The sequence below is a fragment of the Astatotilapia calliptera genome, chromosome 9 (assembly GCF_964374335.1).
Source record: "Astatotilapia calliptera chromosome 9, fAstCal68.1, whole genome shotgun sequence".
Classification (NCBI taxonomy): domain Eukaryota; kingdom Metazoa; phylum Chordata; class Actinopteri; order Cichliformes; family Cichlidae; genus Astatotilapia; species Astatotilapia calliptera.
This window is the reverse complement of record NC_137430.1, coordinates 2,653,857-2,675,152: the sequence shown is the minus strand read 5'-3', so window position 1 is coordinate 2,675,152 and position 21,296 is coordinate 2,653,857. Positions and strand designations below refer to the sequence as shown.

General features: G+C 42.5%; 1 protein-coding gene and 1 long non-coding RNA gene across 4 annotated transcripts in view; one reads left to right on the top strand and one right to left on the bottom strand.

Moving 5' to 3' along the window:
* Positions 1 to 21,296, top strand: part of LOC113029840 (uncharacterized) — a 272,650-nt gene that overhangs the window by 141,402 nt on the left and 109,952 nt on the right. The gene's annotated exons all lie outside the window — the stretch shown is intronic.
* Positions 17,119 to 19,652, bottom strand: LOC145431019 (uncharacterized). The gene is made up of 7 exons (XR_013911394.1): positions 19,542 to 19,652; positions 19,369 to 19,449; positions 18,553 to 18,690; positions 18,268 to 18,396; positions 18,082 to 18,150; positions 17,898 to 17,992; positions 17,119 to 17,543 (listed from the first exon to the last, which is right to left on the bottom strand). It is a non-coding gene; the product is annotated as an uncharacterized LOC145431019 (long non-coding RNA).

The window sequence follows — 21,296 nt, the reverse complement described above, 5'->3', positions numbered from 1 at the left end:
ATTATTTTGTTGGTTTTGGAAACGAATTTAAACGAACTTGTGACAATACTTGAGAGTCACAGTGACGCATAGTGATTAGGCATATGATTGGAAAATGCCTAGGTTTAGAGCTGTGAGCTGTGAGCAATGCAAAGTTATATATATATACATATATATATATATATATATGTATAAATGGGAAACAACCCTAACTTGAAAGTTTGAAATGTGTGAGGACCATGAATTGTTTGAAAAACTAGAAATTATCTAAAAAGCCTTAAGTGAAAATGTAGTGTTGCATCTATTCTCCCAAACCAAGACAAAAAAAAGAAGAAGCATTCTGTAACTTAGAAATAAGGCTGACGTGTTGACAATAGACTAAAACACTAATCCGCAGGTGGCTATCAGGAACAGAGAGGCGAGCAAAGTCACAAACACCAAGGCTGCAGACAGCCACGCAGAAACAGCAGATAACATAGAGACAACGCCTGCTAGAACTGTGGAGAGGAAGGTCACTTCCCTCGAGATTGTAGGAGGCCACAGAGAAATAATGCAAAACAGTTTTGAGGCAGCCACTTAAGAACTTACAGTTTTCAAAGGACAAATTAGTTGTAAAGTCAGCATTCAGGCCACACAACTGTACAACAATTAACTGCCCCTTTAGAACTAGTACATACAGCAAGTGGCCACAGGTGCTTTATTAACCCTTTAGAGCCGATCGGAGCGGACACGCTCTGTTTTGTGTAACTATTTTTAAATCCCAGTAGCACTGCAACCACGTAAGCTAGCGCAAAATTTTTTTTTGCATATGAAACTGGAGGAGTTGTACTTACATCTCATGCCATCAGCTTGTCCTAGGTCACGGTTTCCTTCCACATAAAGCTTTGCAAAAACTGCATAAAAAGCGCTTGCAGGAACAAAAACATAATATTCCAGAAACACGCTTCGCCAATCCGATCAGCTGTTCGTAACACTTCCTACGTTGGAATAGACGTCAGCGCGAACTTTTGCATTTTTCCGCCATTACCAGCCAGAAACCGGAAGTAACGTCATTTTCGCGGAAATGTAGTCTTTTTTATGATCAGGGCCTCAGGGCCTATACTGGTCTTTTTAAAAGTTATCTTTGACTTTATGACTTTCTGTGTGGTTTCTGGGATGCTTAGGACTCATATTGCACTGCTGGAAATAGTTTATTTTGATGCACATGCTGCTTTTTTGCAAATTTGCAGTATAATATTTATTTTCGTTTTTCCTGCAGTGTATAAAAATTGGTGTATTTCAAAAATAAAATTATGAAGACACTCAAAATAAATTTCCTGTGGTGGGAAACTATTTTGTGCAACTTTTTTGTATTTACAGTTTTGAGGGAAAAGCCTCTTAAATTTCTCTAACTACAAATATGTTAAAAAAGCAAAAACGATTTTCAATTTTTTTGTAGTTTATTGCACTTTTTTGCAATTTATGTAATTACTATGCACTTAATGAATACATATTATTAAAATCTGGGCTATAATGGTTGTATTGATGTATAGCAACTTGAAATGCTCCCAAAAATGGCTCCACAGCATGTAAAAATATAATATAAGCTCTGGCGGACTTGGTTCTATGGTAGGTCTTAAAGGGTTAAATGCATATATGACCCGTCGTGTCCAGTAAATTTGCTAGGTAGAGACGCTCTGACAAAACTTAAGATAGCACTCATGCCATTCTTTTCTGGTATTACACCTGAGTGCATGCTAAATGACACCCGCCACATCCACTTTCCAGAAACCGACTGAGTATCACAACATTCTGAGATTTAAACAAACTCCAGGCCCAGATCCACCTTATGATCAGCAAGTGTGGAAGCTGGGAGAACAGCATTTGACCTTACAGCACAGGCCGAAATTGTGTAGGTTACGCAGTGACCACAGATAGTAGAATAATAGAAGCAAAACCACTTTCTTCTTCATATTCTGCACAGTGCAGTGAGCTGATAGCTGTGATTCGCGCATGTGAAATACACAAAGTTAAACAAATAAACATACATACAGACAGCCAGTATGTTTTCTCTGCTGTGCATCATTTTGCAAAAAATTTGGAAAACCAGAGGAAGGATTACATCAACCGGAAAACCAGTTCAGCATGCCAGCCTGCTACAACACCTACTGACTGTAATACATTTACCACAACAACTCGCATTGTGTAAATGTGCAGCACACAAAACTGATGGCTCTTTCATTATTACAGGCAACAATTTTGCTGAAAGAGCAGCAAAACAGGCGGCACAAAAGACAAACATCACATTGATGGCAGTAAACACACATCTGATTCCACTGGATGTGTTGAAAAATGAACAAAAAGCAGCAAGCACAGCAGAGCAGGCAAAATGGCTAAAACACGGTGCAGTTCTGACAAACGACTTAATGATGTGTTATGGCAAGCCAGTGTTGCCAAAATTCCTCCACAAAATGGCGGCATTAGTGACTCATGGCTGTACGCATTTGTCATCGGGGGGGGGGGGGGATGACCTGTATTGTCAACTCTCATTTCTACACTGTAAATTCTACACTGTAAATTTTGAAACTTCAGCGAAACAATTTGTCAGAACGTGCATGACGTGTCAAAAACAAAATGCTCAGGGAAACCTGAAGAGGCCGTTTTCCCACTCCACCTGATCCTTTTCACACAATTCATATGGATTTTATTGAGCTAAATGAATGCCAAGGGTAAAAATACGCCCTAGTGGTTATAGATGTGTTCTCAAAATGGCCGGAAATCTTTCCAGTGAAAACGGCAAATGCAATTTCAGTAGCTAAATGCCTGTGCAATCACTTCATACCCACATATGGCATCCCAGCTTTGATACGATCAGACAACGGCACTCATTTTGTAAATGATGTCATCACTAAGGTCTCCGAAGCACTCGGTTTCAGCATAAAACACCACTGTGCGTATCACCCTCGGAACGCAGGCCTTGTAGAGAGAACTAACGGCACTATAAAACAAAGGCTCAGGAAATGCATGGCAGAAACAGGAAGGCCGTGGCCTGAATGTTTGGGTTTAGTGAAAATGTGGATGCGCTTAACGCAAGGCTCCCATAAACTAACTCCATTTGAAATCATTCATGGTAGGCCGTTCCCACTGCCCATTACCAGTCAACCAATAGACAAATCAATCAGAGAAAACACATTAGCAGAATGGATGTCTAAGCTGTTGGAAAACAAAGAGATCATTGTACATAATCAACAACCTGATGACGTTCTCCAGTGTCTTGCAGATTACAGCCCGGTGACTGGGTTCTGATCAAGGTGCTCCAAAGGAAAAACTGGAGCGCACCCAGGTGGGAGGGACCACATCAGGTTCTCCTCACCACGCCCACCGCTTGCAAAATTGCGGAACGACCATCCTGGATCCATCAGAGTCACTGCAGGCGAGTAAGTGAAGCCATCTAAACTTAGCTGACACAGGCTCGCCCAATTGTTATGATCTCGCCCGGTGGAGGGGTCAGCCTTCCTGGCCGGGGGGTCTACTCACGACAGGAGGGTGTGTCCTGTTGTCATGAGGTGGTGGCTCCTAATAACTGCAGCGGCACTGGCCGTTTATGAATACTACAGCTCACTTGAATAATAAAACTGACTGCTATGCATGTACCCATATGCCCCTATCCTCGCAGACGTCTGGCCTGTGGCCGTACAGCATACCTGAAGATCACAGTTGGTGCCTGTTGGGCCTGGCAACACATCCAGGCTACGGTACTCTTTGGTCCAAGGCCAACTACAGCATCCCAGCAAAAGCAACCTGGAGGTCATCATCACTCACGAATGTGAACTGTTCCGGACAGACCTACCTACTGACCTGGCCCCAAGTCTCAGACCCACTGCATGATGTAATTCTACTGAACAAGCTGAACGCAGCGCAACTGCCAGTATGTGTGATGAACAATGGATCACGGGCAGTGGGGGAGCTGTCTACTCACCTATCTACTGGATGCCACTACAAACAAAGACTCAGTACCAGACAGGATGTGCACGGACAGCACCAAGCAGTAAAGGAACCAGAGTTTCGCATCTGAGGAGGAGTGAAATTCTTACAGAGCTTGATCCCCGGCATTGGAGCTGCCGAGGTGCGGGATCATGTGGAGATCAACCGATATGCTCTGCTACGACACATCAACTTAACTAAGACCCTGGGACCGGCCTTAGCAGGAGAACAGAAGGCCATCAGAACAATGGTGCTGCAGAACAGACTGACTCTAGACCTGCTAACAGCATCACAAGGAGGAGTTTGCAAGCTGATCGAGGAGACATGTTGCACTTTTATCCCTGATGGATGTGAAGCTGGAGGAGACATTTATGAAGCTTTGCAGAATTTGACCGTTCTGCAAAAATATGTCACTGACCACACACCTGGAGCAGCTACAGCACAAGGCTGGCTAGACTGGCTGGACTGGCTGTTCGGCGGTTCATGGCTGGCTGCTGTAGCAAAGCCGTTTGTCCTTCTAGGTCTCATCATGATAGCACTGCTCATATTAGTGTTGTGTGTGTTGCCATGTCTAAGAGTAATAATTTCAAAGATGATAACAACTACAATGACTGCTTATGTTGCCGTGCCTCAAGAACACCAGCATCCCGTTGCAATTCTGTTAGACGAGAACTTGTAATAACTGCTAATAAATGACGTGGTGATTAAAAATGACTTGTCAAGTGATCATGCACTGATTAACACATTAGTAGTTTATGCAGGTACAATATAAGGTTTTTCTCCTTTTATTTTTTTGTAGTTTTAGTTTTATTGTTATCTCTTGATTATTGTGTGGATGCCCTCAAGGCATCCACACTATTGAGATCCTGTTTCTCTTTATTCTTTATTCCACTATTTTATTCTAGTTGCTTCCGTACACTTTTTGGCGCTTAACTACTCCCACAGTTTTTGTGCTATTTGCACCATTCAAATCTTAAAAAATTCTGCTCTTTCTGCTAATGCATGCTATGACTTTTGGTGCTCATAACTTCTATACTTTTTGAGATATTGATTTTTCTTTTCAATATTTTTTGCCCTTTTTTGCATATTATCCTTGGCCTCACTGGTTTTCCTTGCCGGCTTGACCTGTGTTTTAGCTCAGTGAGATGAGCGTCCGTTCTCAGACTGGGTGGCCTGGGTTCAAATCCCGCATATGGCAACATTTCTTTCAGTCAATACTTAAACTTTTTTAACTCTTTTCAACACAAATTTAAGCTTTTTCACCCCTTTTCAGCACAATTTTGAGTTTTTTCACCACTTATCCTCTTTTCAGCAGAATTCTTCTGATTGAACTCTTTTCAGCAAAATTTTCAGTTTTTTCTGCTGTTTTCAGCACAAATACCAGCTTTTTCAGCTGTTTTCAGCAAAAACCTCTTTTCAGCAGAATTCTGCTCATTCAACTCTTTTCAGCAGAATTCTGCTCATTCAACTCTTTTCAGCAAAATTCTGCTCATTCAACTCTTTTCAGCAGAATTCTGCTCATTCAACTCTTTTCAGCAAAATTTTCAGTTTTTTCTGCTGTTTTCAGAAAAAAACATTTTTCAGCAAAATTCTGCTGATTGAACTCTTTTCAGAAGACATTTTGGTGATTGAACTCTTTTCAGCAAAATATTCAGAGTTTTCACCTCTTTTCTGCCCAAATTCTGCTTATTCACCTCTTCTGAAACATTTTCAGCCTTTCCACCTCTTATCAACACAATTCTAAGCCTCTTCTGCTCATTTCAGCACAATTGTCAGTCTCTCCACCTCTTCTTTGTGAGAAATTCTGTGGCGCAGTGAGATGAGAACCTCCCTTGAGTACCAGAAGGGCCAGGTTTGAATCCCGCTCCGGGCAATATTTTTTTTGTTTTTTTTTTTCAACTTTTTCAGCTTTTTTCAGCAGACATCCTCAGCGTAAAGGCATCCACACAGCATTTTCGCAGGAAATGCAAATTTTTCTAGTCTTTTCTTCAAGTTGCTTCCGTACACTTTTTGGTGCTTAACTACTCCCTCAGTTTTCAGCCGATTTTCTCAGTTCAAACTCTAAACTGTTCTGCTCTTTCTGCTAATTCCGGCTATGACTTTTGGTGTTTATTACTATTATACTTTTTAAAATATTACACTTTTTTCCTTTAATTTGTCCCATTGAAATGAATGGGAAACTTCCACAATTCTGCTAAAACTTTCTTGTCTTTGAAACTTAACTACTGCCTCATACTTTCACCTAGAAACTCCATTCAAACTTTAAAATGTTCTCAAATGATTTGGCTATTCCTGTATGATTCAGCTTTTTCAGATCTTCTACCGTTTTAATCTTATCTCTCTTTAAGTCTTCAGTTGCAAAATTGTGATTTTTCAGAAAATACATGCGTTGCTATGGTTGCTATGCAATTAACTCAGAGGGGACAGTGAAACTGTTTGAATTTTCTCTTCATGTCCAAACAACTTCTTGCTACTTGCTCAATTTCCACTCAAGCCGCACAAATTATACATCAAAATGTAGGTATTTTTGCTGGCTTTCAGAAAATGTCACTATCATTGTTGTGGGACTCACAGATATTTTGCAAATCTCCTCAGAGTAACACAAAGTCAGAAAACTCTCCATATGAACTCAATGGAGAGTTTGTTCAGAATCACCGCTGGATTTCTCTAATGAGAGGCATTTTCAAATTGTCATATCTCCTTAACGAAGCGAAGTTAAGACATAAGGCTTGTCCTGATATATCTTCAGACACTCCTGATGCTCACAATTCAAGAATTATTTTCTCACCTATTACCGTTCTGAGATGAGTTAGACTTGTTTGAGGGTAGGAAATTTGTCCCTTGCTCAGACTTCATCAGATTTCAAACTCTGGAAATGAGGCACTTTTTTCTCTCATCATATCTTTTTGATGGATTTCCACAGAGCCCTGAAAATTTCCATGACTGTTCACCAAAGCCTGCTGTTTCATACGGTGAAAGAATGATTTTGATGCTCCATATAGATTTAGAGTTACCAAAGGTTGTTTGAGCGCAAGTCAAGGCAGTTTTTGCTTCGCCTCTACTCAGTTACAGTGTATTACAAGTCATATATCTTTAATAATTTATATTTTATCTCTGAATTATGAAGACCTGAAGATTGCCCCATCTCTTCTGAACAAAACGATGTCTGAATGACCGTTCTAGCCTCTACGGTTAGGAAATTATGGCCATTTGTTCGACGGGAATTCTGAATGTCAGAAATACACTGAAGAAAACTCACACCTCTCTCTGTGTCTGTGTGTGTAAGGGCTGACTACAGCAGGTGCAGCTAATTTAACTGACCTACATATACCAAGCCCAGACTCTCAACAGCTCCTGTTCCCTTTACTGTCTGTGTATATGTGTCTGTGTATCAATATTTCTCCTATGTTTAAGTATTACTCCTCAATCATAGTATTGAAATCAAGCCGTTTCTTCTCTCGTCATATCTCCGCGACGGAGATACAAAGAGCTATGTAAATCACAGTCAAAGTACACCAAAGTCCGCTGATTCACCCAGTGCAAGAATTATGCTTCTAACCCACCTAGTTTTTGAGTTACACGACGTTTTGTAACTCCAAAAAACGGCGTTTTTCGCCTCTCACCGCGATCTAATTCTGACTCCTCATCACCCTTTTTTTCAAGGCGCCCTGCCCCCTTAGAGGTGGCGCGATTGGTAATGACACGGCTCTTCAGATCAAAGGTCGTGGGTTCGATTCCACCTTGGCCCACGTGTTTTTTTTTAACTACAAAATTATACAATATCACAGACCGGTAATTCATATTGATAATTTATTACAATTCTGCAAAGTTTAATGATTTTAGCAGCTTTTCTAATATGGACCTCAGATTCTTGTTAACAGTCTATGGCAGAAATACATACAAGTACACAGCCTGATGAAGCAGACAGAAGCAGTACCTCTGATTGGTTCAGCATTTTCACCTCTTATCAGCACAAATCTCAGCCTCTTCTGCTGTTTTCATTAGAATTTTAAGCTTTTCCACCTTTTTTCAGTTATGTGAGAACCAGTTTGTCTCAATGAGTAGCTGAAAAATATCAGCCTTTTCTGCTGTTTTAGCAGGATTTCAGAGTTCAGCTTTTTCACTTTTTTTAAGCACAAATTTCAGTTTCTTTATCTCATTTCACAACAAACTTCTTCCTCTTCACCTCTTTTCTGCTAATTTGAGCTTCTGCTCCACAGTGCACATTTTCCCTCTCATCATATCTTTGCTTGTGACCAGAACTCATTTGGTTCAGAGGGTAGGGCAGCTGCCGTGAGACCCGGTGACAGAGGTTCGAATCCTACCTGTGACAGTTGCTACACATGTTCCCTGCTAGCATGCGCTCTGCTTACTTGACACTCTCCAGTGTGTCATTACACATACAGCCATCTTCAGCAAGCACTTCTGCTTCTACACCTCTTTTCAGCTCATCTTTTTGCTTCTTTACCTCTTTTCAGCAGAAATTCTTCTGATTCACCTCTTTTCTGCAAAGTCTTCAGCCTTTCCACCTCTTATCAGCACAATTCTGAGCCTCTTCTGCTCATTTCTACACAATTGTCAGTCTCTCCACCTCTTCTTTGTGAGAAAGAGTTTGGCGCAGTGACATGAGTACCAGAAGGGCCAGGTTCAAATCCTGCTCAGGGCAATGTTTTTTGTTTTTTTCAACTTTTTCAGCTTTTTCAGCAGACATCTTCAGCGTTAAGGCATCCACACAGCATTTTCGCAGGAAATGCAAATTTTTCTAGTTCCTTTTGTTATTCCATTTACTATACTTTTCGTTGTTCTTTTTATTATTTTATTATTTGTTTTATTCTTTAGACCACATGATTTACATTTCTGCTATGCTGACATTTTGAAAATTAAAAATTGCTTAAGATACTTAATAAATAACCTTCACAGACAATTGTTGTATACATTTAAAATAAGTTAAAACAGGAGGGAATGTTACAGGAAAAATGATTCTATGTTTCCTTACCTTCTTTTAAATGTGCAAAGATGCCCTTTGTCTATGGTTAGATTAGTTTAGAATTATCCTTTTAGACTTTCTCAGCAAAGACATATTGTTTTGGGACATATTGTTTTTGATTGTTTTATCTCTCACAGCTTTCTCCCAGCTCTCTGCTGACGAGATTAGCGCCACATATGAAGTTGTTTATTTTATCTGTTTATTATTTTCTTATCCTGTTCTCACTGTCTTTCCTATAAAAAGTGCCCAGCCTCTGTTCACGACGTGAGTTGTCCTGAACAGCTTACCCGTGCGCACGTTAAAGCATAAAAAGTAACCTTGCCTCATTGTGTCTTTATTTCTCCTGGGTCTTTTGCAGTTTTCCCCCAACACCCCTTAAAACCCAAGTGTAAATATTTAACCCAGTGTGACTCCAATGCAACTAGAAAAATTTGCATTTCCTGCGAAAATGCTGTGTGGATGCCTTTACGCTGAGGATGTCTGCTGAAAAAAGCTGAAAAAGTTGAAAAAAAAACCAAAAAAAATATTGCCTGGAGCGGGATTCGAACCTGGCCCTTCTGGTACTCAAGGGAGGTTCTCATCTCACTGCGCCACAGTCATTCTCACAAAGAAGAGGTGGAGAGACTGACAATTGTGCTGAAATGAGCAGAAAAGGCTGAGAATTGTGCTGATAAGAGGTGGAAAGGCTGAAAATGTTTCAGAAGAGATGAATAAGCAGAATTTGGGCAGAAAAGAGGTGAAAACTCTAAAAATTTTGCTGAAAAGAGTTGAATGAGCAGAATTCTGCTGAAAAGAGTTGAATGAGCAGAATTCTGCTGAAAAGAGGTTTTTGCTGAAAACAGCTGAAAAAGCTGGTATTTGTGCTGAAAACAGCAGAAAAAACTCAAAATTTTGCTGAAAAGAGTTCAATCAGAAGAATTCTGCTGAAAAGAGGATAAGTGGTGAAAAAACTCAAAATTGTGCTGAAAAGGGGTGAAAAAGCTTAAATTTGTGTTGAAAAGAGTTAAAAAAGTTTAAGTATTGACTGAAAGAAATGTTGCCATAAGCGGGATTTGAACCCGGGCCACCCAGTCTGAGAACGGATGCTCATCTCACTGAGCTAAAACACAGGTCAAGCTGGCAAGGAAAACCAGTGAGGCCAAGGATAATATGCAAAAAAGGGCAAAAAATATTGAAAAGAAAAATCAATATCTCAAAAAGTATAGAAGTTATGAGCACCAAAAGTCATAGCATGCATTAGCAGAAAGAGCAGAATTTTTAAAGATTTGAACGGTGCAAATAGCACAAAAACTGTGGGAGTAGTTAAGCGCCGAAAAGTGTACAGAAGCAACTAGAATAAAATAGTGGAATAAAGAATAAAGAGAAACAGGAACTCAATAGTGTGGATGCCTCAGGCATCCACACAATAAGACAATCCTTAGCAACAACATGAGAACATGACAAGTAATGTTCGTAGGAATTCAGACAAAGACCTGAGAAACATGACAAAGTACAACAATGCAACCCATTCAATATTATTGTACTGTGAGATAAGATATCAGATATGATAGTTATCTATTTAAGAAAGGGGGGGGGCAGGAGGGGGAAGAGAATAAAGATATGATGCACCAATGCAGACCAGTTCATTGCTATTAAGAAGTTGGATATGGTTATTGTCCGTGAGAGGGGGGGCAGAGAGTTCAGGAGCCTCACAGCCTGTGGATACAGGCTGTTGGCCAGTCTGGATGTTCTGGCCTGTATAGACCTGTACCTCTCCCTGAGGGCAGCAGATGGAAAAGGTGGCGCGCAGGGTGATGTTGGTCCCGCAGGATACTGTGCACCCTCCTCAGACAGCGAGTGGGGAAGATATTACTGATCTCTGGCAGACTTGTTCCAATAATTCTGCCAGCTTCTTTCACCACCCGCTGGAGTGCTTGCTGATCGGCCTTGGTGCAGCTGGGGAACCACACTAGAAATCCATACATCAGAACGCTGCTGATGGCACAGTTGTAGAAGTTCAACATCAGAGATCTGGGAATGTGTGCGCTCCGCAGTCTCCTCAGGTAGTAGAGGCGCTGTTGGGCCTTCCGTGCAACTGAGGTGATATGGTTGCCCCAGGACAGGTCCTCGGTCACAGTTACCCCCAAGAATTTAAAACTGCTCACCCTCTCCACCGCCTCACTGCCAATGAAGAGAGGCAGATGGTTGTTATGACCCTTCTTCCGGAAATCTACAATGATCTCCTTGGTCTTTTTGGTGTTTAAGACCAAGTTATTGTCGTGGCACCATGACTCTAGTTGTTGCACCTCTGTCCTATAGTTTGTCTCATCGTTTTTGGATATAAGTCCGAGCACTGTAGTGTCATCGGCAAACTTAACAATGAGATTGGACGCGCAGGAGGAAATACAGTCATGGGTGAAGAGAGTGTATAGCAGAGGGCTCAGAACACACCCCTGAGGGGCACCGGTGTTGACCACAAGGGTGGAAGAGGTGTTCTTACCCACTCTGACACTCTGTCTACGGTTAGTGAGGAAGTCCACAATCCAGTTGCACAGAGAGGAGTTAAGTCCCAGTTGGTGGAGTTTGGGACGGAGTTTGTATGGCCGGATGGTATTAAAAGCCGAGCTGTAGTCTACAAAGAGGAGCCGTGCATAGGTGTTCCTGTGTTCCAAGTGCTTCAGAAATGTGTGCAGCACTGTGGCGATCGCATCCTCGGTTGACCGGTTCTCCCTGTATGCAAACTGGTGCGAGTCCAGGGATGGTGGAAAAGCAGCTCTGATGTGTTTAATGACCAGTCTCTCCAGGCATTTGGCGGGAATGGGGGTGAGTGCCACAGGTCTGAAATCGTTCAGACATGTGACATTTGACTGTTTTGGGATGGGAACGATGGTTGCTGCTTTGAAACAGGATGGTACCAGTGAACAGGACAACGAGGTGTTATATATAGAGGTGAAGACGTCCGCCAGGTCCGCAGCACAGTCTTTTAGCACCCGGCCCAGCACTCCATCTGGCCCGGCCGCCTTCCTGGTGTTAATGCTCCGGAACACACGCCTCAGCTCATGAGTGCTCAGGACTGGAGCAGGATCGGTTGAGGGGAGAGGGGACAGGACAGGGTCGGTGTTCTCCCTATCAAAACGGGCATAAAAGAGATTTAGATCCTCAACCAGAGTAGAACTGTCGGCTGAGGGTGATGGTGTTCTCCTTTTGTAGTCCGTGATAGCCCTGATGCCCTCCCAGACCTGCCTTGGGTTTGTGTTGTTCTCAAACCTGGCCTCGATACGCCCCCTGTGCTGCTGCTTGGCAGTCTTGATGCCTCTTCTCAGGTTGGCCCTGGCAGCACTGTATGCCTCCTGGTCCCCGGATTTGAAAGCGTTGTTCCTCGTTCGAATAAGTTGTTGAACTCCGTGTGTCATCCAGGGTGGATTATTAGGGAACACACGGAATCGTTTCCAAGTTGTTACATTGTCCACACAGAAACAGATGTAGTCCAAGACAGTGGAGGTGTAACTGTCCAATGCGACACGATTGTCAGTGTCCTGCACCTTGAATACATCCCAGTCTGTGCAGTGGAAACAGTCCTGAAGCATCGGAATAGCATCCTGCGGCCATGTTCTCACGGTTTTGGTTGTAATCCCAGTGCTCTTGATCTTTTGTGTGTATATTGGGTGTAGCAGAAGGGAGAGATGGTCTGACAGACCCAGGTGGGGATAAGCCTGGGCTCTGTATGCATTCGCCATGTTGGTGTACACCTGGTCCAACGTTCTATCTCCTCTGGTAGCACACTTCACATTACGGTGGAAATTGTGAAGTACAGATTTCAGGTCCGCGTGGTTAAAATCCCCAGCCGCAATAAAGACACTGTCCGGGTGTGCTACCAGGCTGTTATTGATGCTGCTGCTCAATTGTGCTAACGCTAGCTTAGCATTAGCATCTGGTGGAATGTAAACAGCGCAGATGTAAACGGCAGAAAATTCCCGAGGGAGATAGAATGGACGGCACTTTAACACCAACAGTTCTACCTCTGTACTGCACAGTCTTTCCGTTACCGTGACGTTCGTGCACCAAACTTGTGCGCATGCGCCAACCAGCGTGCAGCCTGTTACAGTCGCTCCTGCTTTTCTCTTAGTTTAGCTCTTTTTTCTTACGTATTCTTTTTTTTTTCTGACTTGTATTTTCCTCCGTTTTCTATCTCTTACTCAATCATGTGGATTGAGAGAGTTTTTGTTCTTCTGGTGGCCATGGAACTGTTACTTTTATCATGGAACGGGACCGCGGCACATCTCCTACACGCACGGACTGTTTACTCCAGAGATCAGCTGATCGCCCTGATGCCGGCCGGCTCGCTGGCCAGGCCCGCAGAAGTGCCCGCAGAAGTACCAGCTGAAATTTGGAGGAAAACACATCGGGGATGCAGAGGTCAAGGACAGAAGAGAAGAAAAAAGGTGACGGTGAGACAGCGGAGGCTCGAAGCGAGGAGGAGGTTTAAACCGTGTCTGCCGTCTATCGTGATGGGAAATGTGCGATCGTTGGCAAGTAAAATCGACGAGCTCTCAGCACTGGTAAGGAGTCAGAGGGAATACTGAGAGTGTAGCCTGATGTGTTTCACCGAATCATGGCTGCACCAGGTCATTCCCGATGAGAATGCTTCCGTGGAAGGCTTCCACACTGTTCGGGCGGACAGGGACAGCATCGCTAGCGGTAAGCGTAAAGGAGGTGGGCTTGCTGTTTTAGTTAACAACCGGTGGTGTAACCCTGCCAACATAACAATCAAAGAAAGGATTTGTTGCCCGGACACTGAACTGTGTGCTGTTGGACTCAGGCCGTATTATTTACCCAGGGAATTCTCTCACGTCATCTTGGTGGCTGTTTATGTTCCCCCCTCTGCTAACCCCACAGCTGCATGTGACACTATCCACTCTGCCATAGCTCGGCTACAGACTCAGCACCCGAGTGCCTTTATTGTGATCTCGGGTGACTTCAACCATGTATCACTGGACAATACACTACCAACATTCAAACAATATGTGGACTGTCCCACCAGGGGAGAGAAAACTTTAGACTTACTGTATGCTAACGTCAAGGATGCATACAGCTCCTCCTCCCTCCCCCCACTTGGTAGGTCAGATCATAACCTGATTCACCTCACCCCCCGCTATGTGCCAATTGTGAGGAGGGAACCTGTGACCACCAGGACTGTTAGGAGGTGGTCAGAGGAGGCAATAGCGGAACTACAGGGCTGTTTCGAGGTGACTGACTGGGAAACACTCTGTGAGCCTCACGCCGAGGACATCAATGGGCTTACTGAGTGCATCACAGACTACATAACTTTCTGCACCGACTCCATTGTTCCAGCTCAGACTGTTCATTGTTACCCAAATAACAAGCCGTGGGTGACTAAGGACATCAAAGCCCTCCTCAACAACAAGAAGAGGGCTTTCAGAGGGGGCAACAAAGAGGAGGTGAGGAAAGTCCAGGTGTTACTAAAGGACAAGATCAGAGAGGCTAAGGAAAATTACAGGAGGAAGCTGGAGTGGAAACTCCAGCAGAACAGCATGAGAGAGGTGTGGAGGGGCATGAAGACCATCACTGGATTCAGGCCAACCAACAGCAGGGGAGCTGAGGGAGGTGAGAATAGAGCCGACGAGTTGAATCTGTTTTTCAATAGATTCGACACCACAGTGTCTGCTCCCACCCCCACAACCTCACCTGCAGTCAGCCTGGAATCCAGAGCCACACCACTGTGCCAGCCTCTCTCTTCACATGTTGCCTCCTGTGAGATTCCTGACACCCCTCCCCCACCCATCACCTTCACTCAATACCAGGTTGAGATGCAAATGAGGAGACTTCACTCAGGCAAGTCTGCTGGACCAGACGGAGTGAGTCCCCTTGTCCTCAAGGCCTGTGCCCCCCAGCTGTGTGGAGTCTTTCATAAACTGTTTATGCTGAGTCTGAGTCTGCAGAGGGTCCCGGTGATGTGGAAGACATCATGCCTCGTCCCTGTACCAAAGACGCCTCGTCCCAGTGGCCCCCAGGATTACAGGCCCGTGGCACTGACCTCCCACATCATGAAGACCCTGGAAAGGCTCATCCTGGACCAGCTGCGACCCATAGTAAGACCACATCTGGATCCCCTTCAGTTCGCTTATCAGCCTCGTCTCGGAACAGAGGACGCCATCATCTACCTGCTCAATCGTGTCTACACCCATCTGGACCAGCCGGCGAGCACTGTGAGGGTCATGTTTTTTGACTTTTCCAGTGCTTTCAACACCATCAGGCCGACCCTCCTGGGTGATAAGTTAGCAGCGATGCAGGTGGATGCTTCTCTGGTGTCCTGGATTGTTGATTACCTGACAGGAAGACCACAATATGTACGTCTTCCACATTGTGTGTCTGACAAGGTGATCAGCAACACAGGGGCACCACAGGGGACTGTCCTCTCCCCCTTCCTCTTCACCCTCTACACCACAGACTTCAGCCACTGCACAGAGACCTCCATCTTCAGAAGTTTTCTGATGACTCTGCGGTGGTTGGATGCATCAGCAGGGATGATGAGACAGAGTACCGGGCTGTGGTCGACTCCTTTGTCACGTGGTGTGAGCAGAATCATCTGCAGCTCAACGTGGCAAAGACCAAGGAACTGATCGTGGACTTCAGGAAGACCAGGAAACACTTGACCCCTGTTTCAATCCAGGGGGTCAGTGTTGACATTGTGGAGGACTATAAATACCTTGGAGTACACATTGACAATAAACTGGACTGAGCTAAAAACACCACAGCACTTTACAGGAAGGGCCAGAGTCGTCTCTATTTTTTGAGGCGACTGAGGTCCTTCAACATCTGCCAGAAAATGCTGAGGATTTTCTATGAGTCTGTGGTGGCCAGTGCGATCCTCTATGCTGTTGCATGCTGGGGGAGCAGGCTGAGGGTCGCAGATGCCAACAGACTTAATAAACTGATCCGTAAGGCCAGCAATGTTGTGGGGATGGAGCTGGACTCCCTCAAGGTGGTGTCGGAGAGGCGGATGCTGTCCAAGATAAAGACAATGTTGGATAACACCTCCCACCCACTCCATGACATGTTGGTCAGTCACAGGAGCTCGTTCAGTGAGAGACTGAGATTACCGAAAAGCACCACTGAACGACACAGGAAATCATTCCTGCCTGTGGCCATCTCCCTGTACAACGCATCCACTTAACACACTGTTTGCTGCTACAACTACACATGTTTCTTTTCCAAATATTTATTTATAAGTGACTTATGTATGTATGTATGTATATATATGTATATATTGTACTATTCTTAGTTAGCGTATTGTCTGTCTTGTCTTAATGTTGGTTTAAAATGGAGCACTGTAACAAAAAATAATTTCCCCCAGGGATCAATAAAGTATTCTGATTCTGATTCTGATTCTGATTCAAAAGTTGTTAATATAGATGCCCACCCCCCTGCCAGTCTTCTTACCCGAGTCCGCAGACCTGTCGGCTCGATAGGCGGTGCGGCCTGCTAGATCAATAGCCGCATCGGGAATGGCGCTGTCCAGCCAGGTTTCAGTGAAAATCATGCACGAACAGTTATTAAAAGTCCGTCGAGTGGCGATCTGCAATCGTATTTCATCCAGTTTGTAACGGATTGAACGGGCATTGGAGAGGAATATGGTCGGGAGTGGTGGTTTAAACGGACTAGTCTTTAGCCGTGCCCACAGGCCTCCCCGCCTGCCTCTCTTCTGCCTCCGCTCGCAACGTCTCCTCCTGCGGCTTGCTGTTGCGGGTAGCCCCGGGGGTTGCTTAACGATCTTCGGGGGGATGAGATACTCGGATGTTAGTTGAAGATCTCCACTGCTTAGTTGTAGTAGATCATCTCTGTTGTATTGAAGTAACCCCAGACTGTGTGAAATAATACCTAATACCACCAAAAGTGCAAAAGTGTAGGAGCTCCGGGCCGCTGCGTCTGTGCGCGCCGCCATAATGCACCATTATGCAGGGGCAGGGATAGTTCAGTAGGTAGAGTGGTGGCCCCATGATCGGAAGGTCGGGGGTTCGACTCCACTGAACGGCTACCCTGAGGTACCCCTGAGCAAGGTACCGTCCCTACACACTGCTCCCCGGCCGCTGCATTGGTGGCTGCCCACTGCTTCACTAGGTGAATGGGTTAAATGCAGAGGAACTATTTCCCCATGGGGACTAACACGCACACTTTACACTTTTATGACACAGGAAATAATTCCCTACGGTGACTTGCTCTCTTTAAAGTATAAGTACTATCTGCAATCGCTGTGCAGCCTTAATATTTGCAAATCCTAAAAAGAGTATGTCACAAAATCTGCATGACTTAGGGCACCAAAGTATTAACCATATACTTAATTTGTGCAGTATACTGTGAAATTTAGAATTAGATGTATTCATATCTATTACAGCTACTGTTATGGATGTGGATATTCTTCTGACCATGGCATGATGGCATGGCAAACAAGTAAGAAATTATGTACAAATGTATATTATCATCACTTACCATCACCACTAATACTCCACAGCTGAAGCCATCCTTCTGCACTGGATGGGTCAAGACACCTCCCTTCCATTTAATGTCCACCCATTCTGTTTTTGCATGGCGGGTTCTCCTCATTTTTAAGTAATCACTGCACATTATTACAAAGCAGAATACAATTTGGTATATGTCATATTTCCTAATTTAAAAAAAAGATATTTTACAGAATTAAAGAGAATTTTATTAATTTTTTATTTATTTATTTTGTGGCCCGTCTTGTTTGGCTCTTTTGCCATCATAATTATTGTCTTAATAATTTGTTCACCTGATAATTTTTATTTAACCGTACTGATTTATTTTGCAAATGAGACCTAGCCAAGAGGATGCCAACAGAGAAACACGCATTGTGGGGCCAGGTACAAAAAGCTTCTACAAAAATGCAGTTGTAGTAAACTAACTTGTAAAGCCTATTTGCATATAACAAAATGTGTTGAAGCCTAAGTACCTGAATTTACGTGCAGCAAGTTTAGAGTCTTCCTCCTCTGATGAACTTGGGGAAGGATCAAGGAGATAAACAGTGTGATTCACTGCATTGATGAACTGTAGCAAAGATAAATCATTAAAACAATATTAATATATCGTCATTAAAAAATATACACAGGCTTTAAAGTAATAATCTTGTTGCTTACCAGACACTTCCAGTGTACATTTTTAATGTTAACAAACGTGACAATGGCCTGGTACTGATCGAAGTTTACCTGTCAGAAAACATTTATGTATTTCTTACAGTTTGTGGAATTCTATTAGCATTCAATCAGTAATTCTTTCTAAATGTATTTGAACATAATTATATGGACATTGGACAGTCATCTTACGTTCCGCAAGCTTTGGCGAGAAAGCTGTGTCCGATCACCAAAGAAAATCAAGCCCGCTGTGTAATGGTTCATAATGTAGATCCCCTTTTGCTCCTTTTTTGCCAGACAATGAAAAAGCCCTTCAATTACCTACGTAAAGAATTTTCATAAACACAAAGCTATGTAATTTATATAATTTAAATTGTGTTAATGATAAATAATTACATGATAATGTCCTTTTAATTGAATTACATTACACAGTCGAATTATTGTGGTTATGAGTGCTTAAATTAATCATTGATATACCTCGCCTGTTAGCCACAGGTGTGGTTGAAGGGTTCGCAGATCACGGTGGCAGATAATTATGGACGTACCATGGTTTGTTGAGGGAAGCACAGAAACCACAACCTCTGTGTCTCTTTTCTTCCACAAAGACAGGACCTCCTCATTAAAGAAAAACACACTTAACATACGATCTTACCAGCTATTGAACATGATTTTGTTATTTCTAACAAAGGTTTATGGACTGTTATTAATAATATGTCTTTGGAAAATTCATTCAAAATGTATCACTCCAAGTCTTGAATGGTAAATGAACTGGTTCTTATAAAGCGCTTTTCTACTCTTCTGAGCACTCAAAGCGATTTACACAACTTGTGCATTCACCCAAGCAGATTTTTCTAAGTGTGTTCTAAGTAACATTCACACACAATCGATGGATGCACTGGAGAGCAATTTATGGTTAGTATCTTGGATTTTTGGTATGCAGAGTTAATTTTCCCATACTCTAACTATGTTCCCGAATGCTTTTTCCCATTCAGTTTCTACTGAGAAAAAAATATTTATTTATTTAGTTATTCCCAAAATTTACCAAATAATCACTGCATTCATTTTGAATTTTGGTGCCTCCCACTTAAGTTAAGGTTACAACTAGTCAACCAAAATCCTGGATATTCACATCGAATGAGTTGAACATGAATATCAACATGTAAATAAATAAGATTTGCCCTTCATACACGTGTCCATGACTGATTACTGTGTCATGGAAAGGATCTTCTATGGAAAAAGAAGGCATTACTATTACTTTGATGAATCCTTTATGTTAGCAGTTGTCAATCCTACCTGGAATTCTGGAGTTTCCAAGGTAACATCCTCAACTCTACCAGTCTGCACAGGGGAACTCGGGGCCATAGAGGAAGCAACCTATATAAATATTGTGGACAAGAAATACAAAAAATGTTATGCAAAATATTGGTCTTTATATATGAACGATAAATTTCCCCAACATTTTATACCATCTTTGAAGATCTCCTGAAAGGAAATGGCTTGCGGAGTACTGTTACATATCTCCCCTTCTTTTTTTGGCGAGGTTCCTTCCATTTTTCTTCGTCCACTCTAAATTTCTGAACCAAAAATATGAGTCATTGAACATTGTTTAGGAATTACAAGTGAAATGCTGTGACAACATTTTCCTTAATTTACAATAAACCAAAACACACAAAAATGTCCAGTAAGACACACAGGTGCAACCAAGCTATAACATCACAATGTGGGGCACCTCAATATCCCACCACATCAAGAAGACTTTTTTTTAATGTTCCATTTTGAAACGGCAAAGCATTGATGGACATCAGCCAGTCATTTTGCAAACCTTTCTTTGAAGCATTCTTTTTGAGTCTTTGTACTCCTTCAGCAGCGCTGTGTGACTGATTTGATACTGGACAACAAAGTCATCCAGCCTGGTGAGCCTTCCCGAACATAGACGGATATGTTTCAGATCCCACTGGCTCTTCTCCATTATCCCCTGTGTTTTATTATTCTCAGTAATATTCTGAAAAATCAAATTAAGAAATCATTAAATGTGATTTTTTTTAAAAAAGATACACATTGTTGTTGTGTGCAATGTTGTATGATCTGCAATACAGATGACTCCTCTGGACCCGCCGTTTCTCAATCACACCACACAAATATGTATATATACTAAAAATCATGTGTCTTACTTGTCTCTTGATCTTGCTTAAGGCATTGTATTTGTTGTGGTACTGCTCATACATTTTCCCAGTGCCATGTCTTCCAAGGTCACCTTTGGATTTTGAAGATTAGACTAATATTGATGTGTGTAATTTCATTTTATAAACTAATTACTTGTCTACTTTAAAATGGCTTACCTAACATTATTGCAGACCATAATCCAGAAAAAGGAAGAAGATATTTGCTAATGTGCTCCATGAGCCCCTTGCTGTAGTAAGGGTTTGCCTCACCATCCATCTCCAATGATGTGTTGGAAATGAGCTTCTTAAAATGTCTCCCAAAGAGGTTGTTTCCCTTGACTCCCTAGCCAACAGACAAAACAGAATAATTATGTGATTTGAACATTGTGTGCACTCATCTTTCATATCTATAATCTAAAAACCCAACATTATGTTGTATAAAACATTTAAAATTACTCGTGAATTGTGATTATTATGCTATTCCAAAGTATTTAAAAAGATATATAAGAGGCAAAAGTTTAGCCTTTAGTTTTAATAAAAATTGACTTCAGTTTACCTTCAGGTCCTCATCAGCTTTTGAGTTTCTGTCATTGCCAGCAACATCAACATTGGCTTTCTGCATCAACAACTGAAGGTTGTGAAAATGTTTTTTGACATTCTCACCACTACACGGACTCCCAAAAACAACTGCAGCACTTTGAACCATGTCAGTGAGGTCTTTTAAGGAAGTTGCAGTAGTGAAGACTCCAAAAGTGTGCATTGCAAGATGGTAGTTCTTTGGTGCAGTAAACAGTAATAATGTTTTCCCAAATTGAAAAATGAAATGCCATGTCACATGTCACAATAAAAAAACAAACAAGTGAATACCGTATTAAAAGGACTACACTTACTACTTTTTACTCTTTGGCATTCTTCATAACATGACTAAGGCATCTGTGAAGAATTGGAACCTCGAAGTATTCCTTGTTTCCTTTCCCCGAAGCAATGTTATAATAATGATTTATTGTGTCAGAGAGATTTTTTTTGCAAAAGCTAAACAGATAGCTTGCATTAGGACCA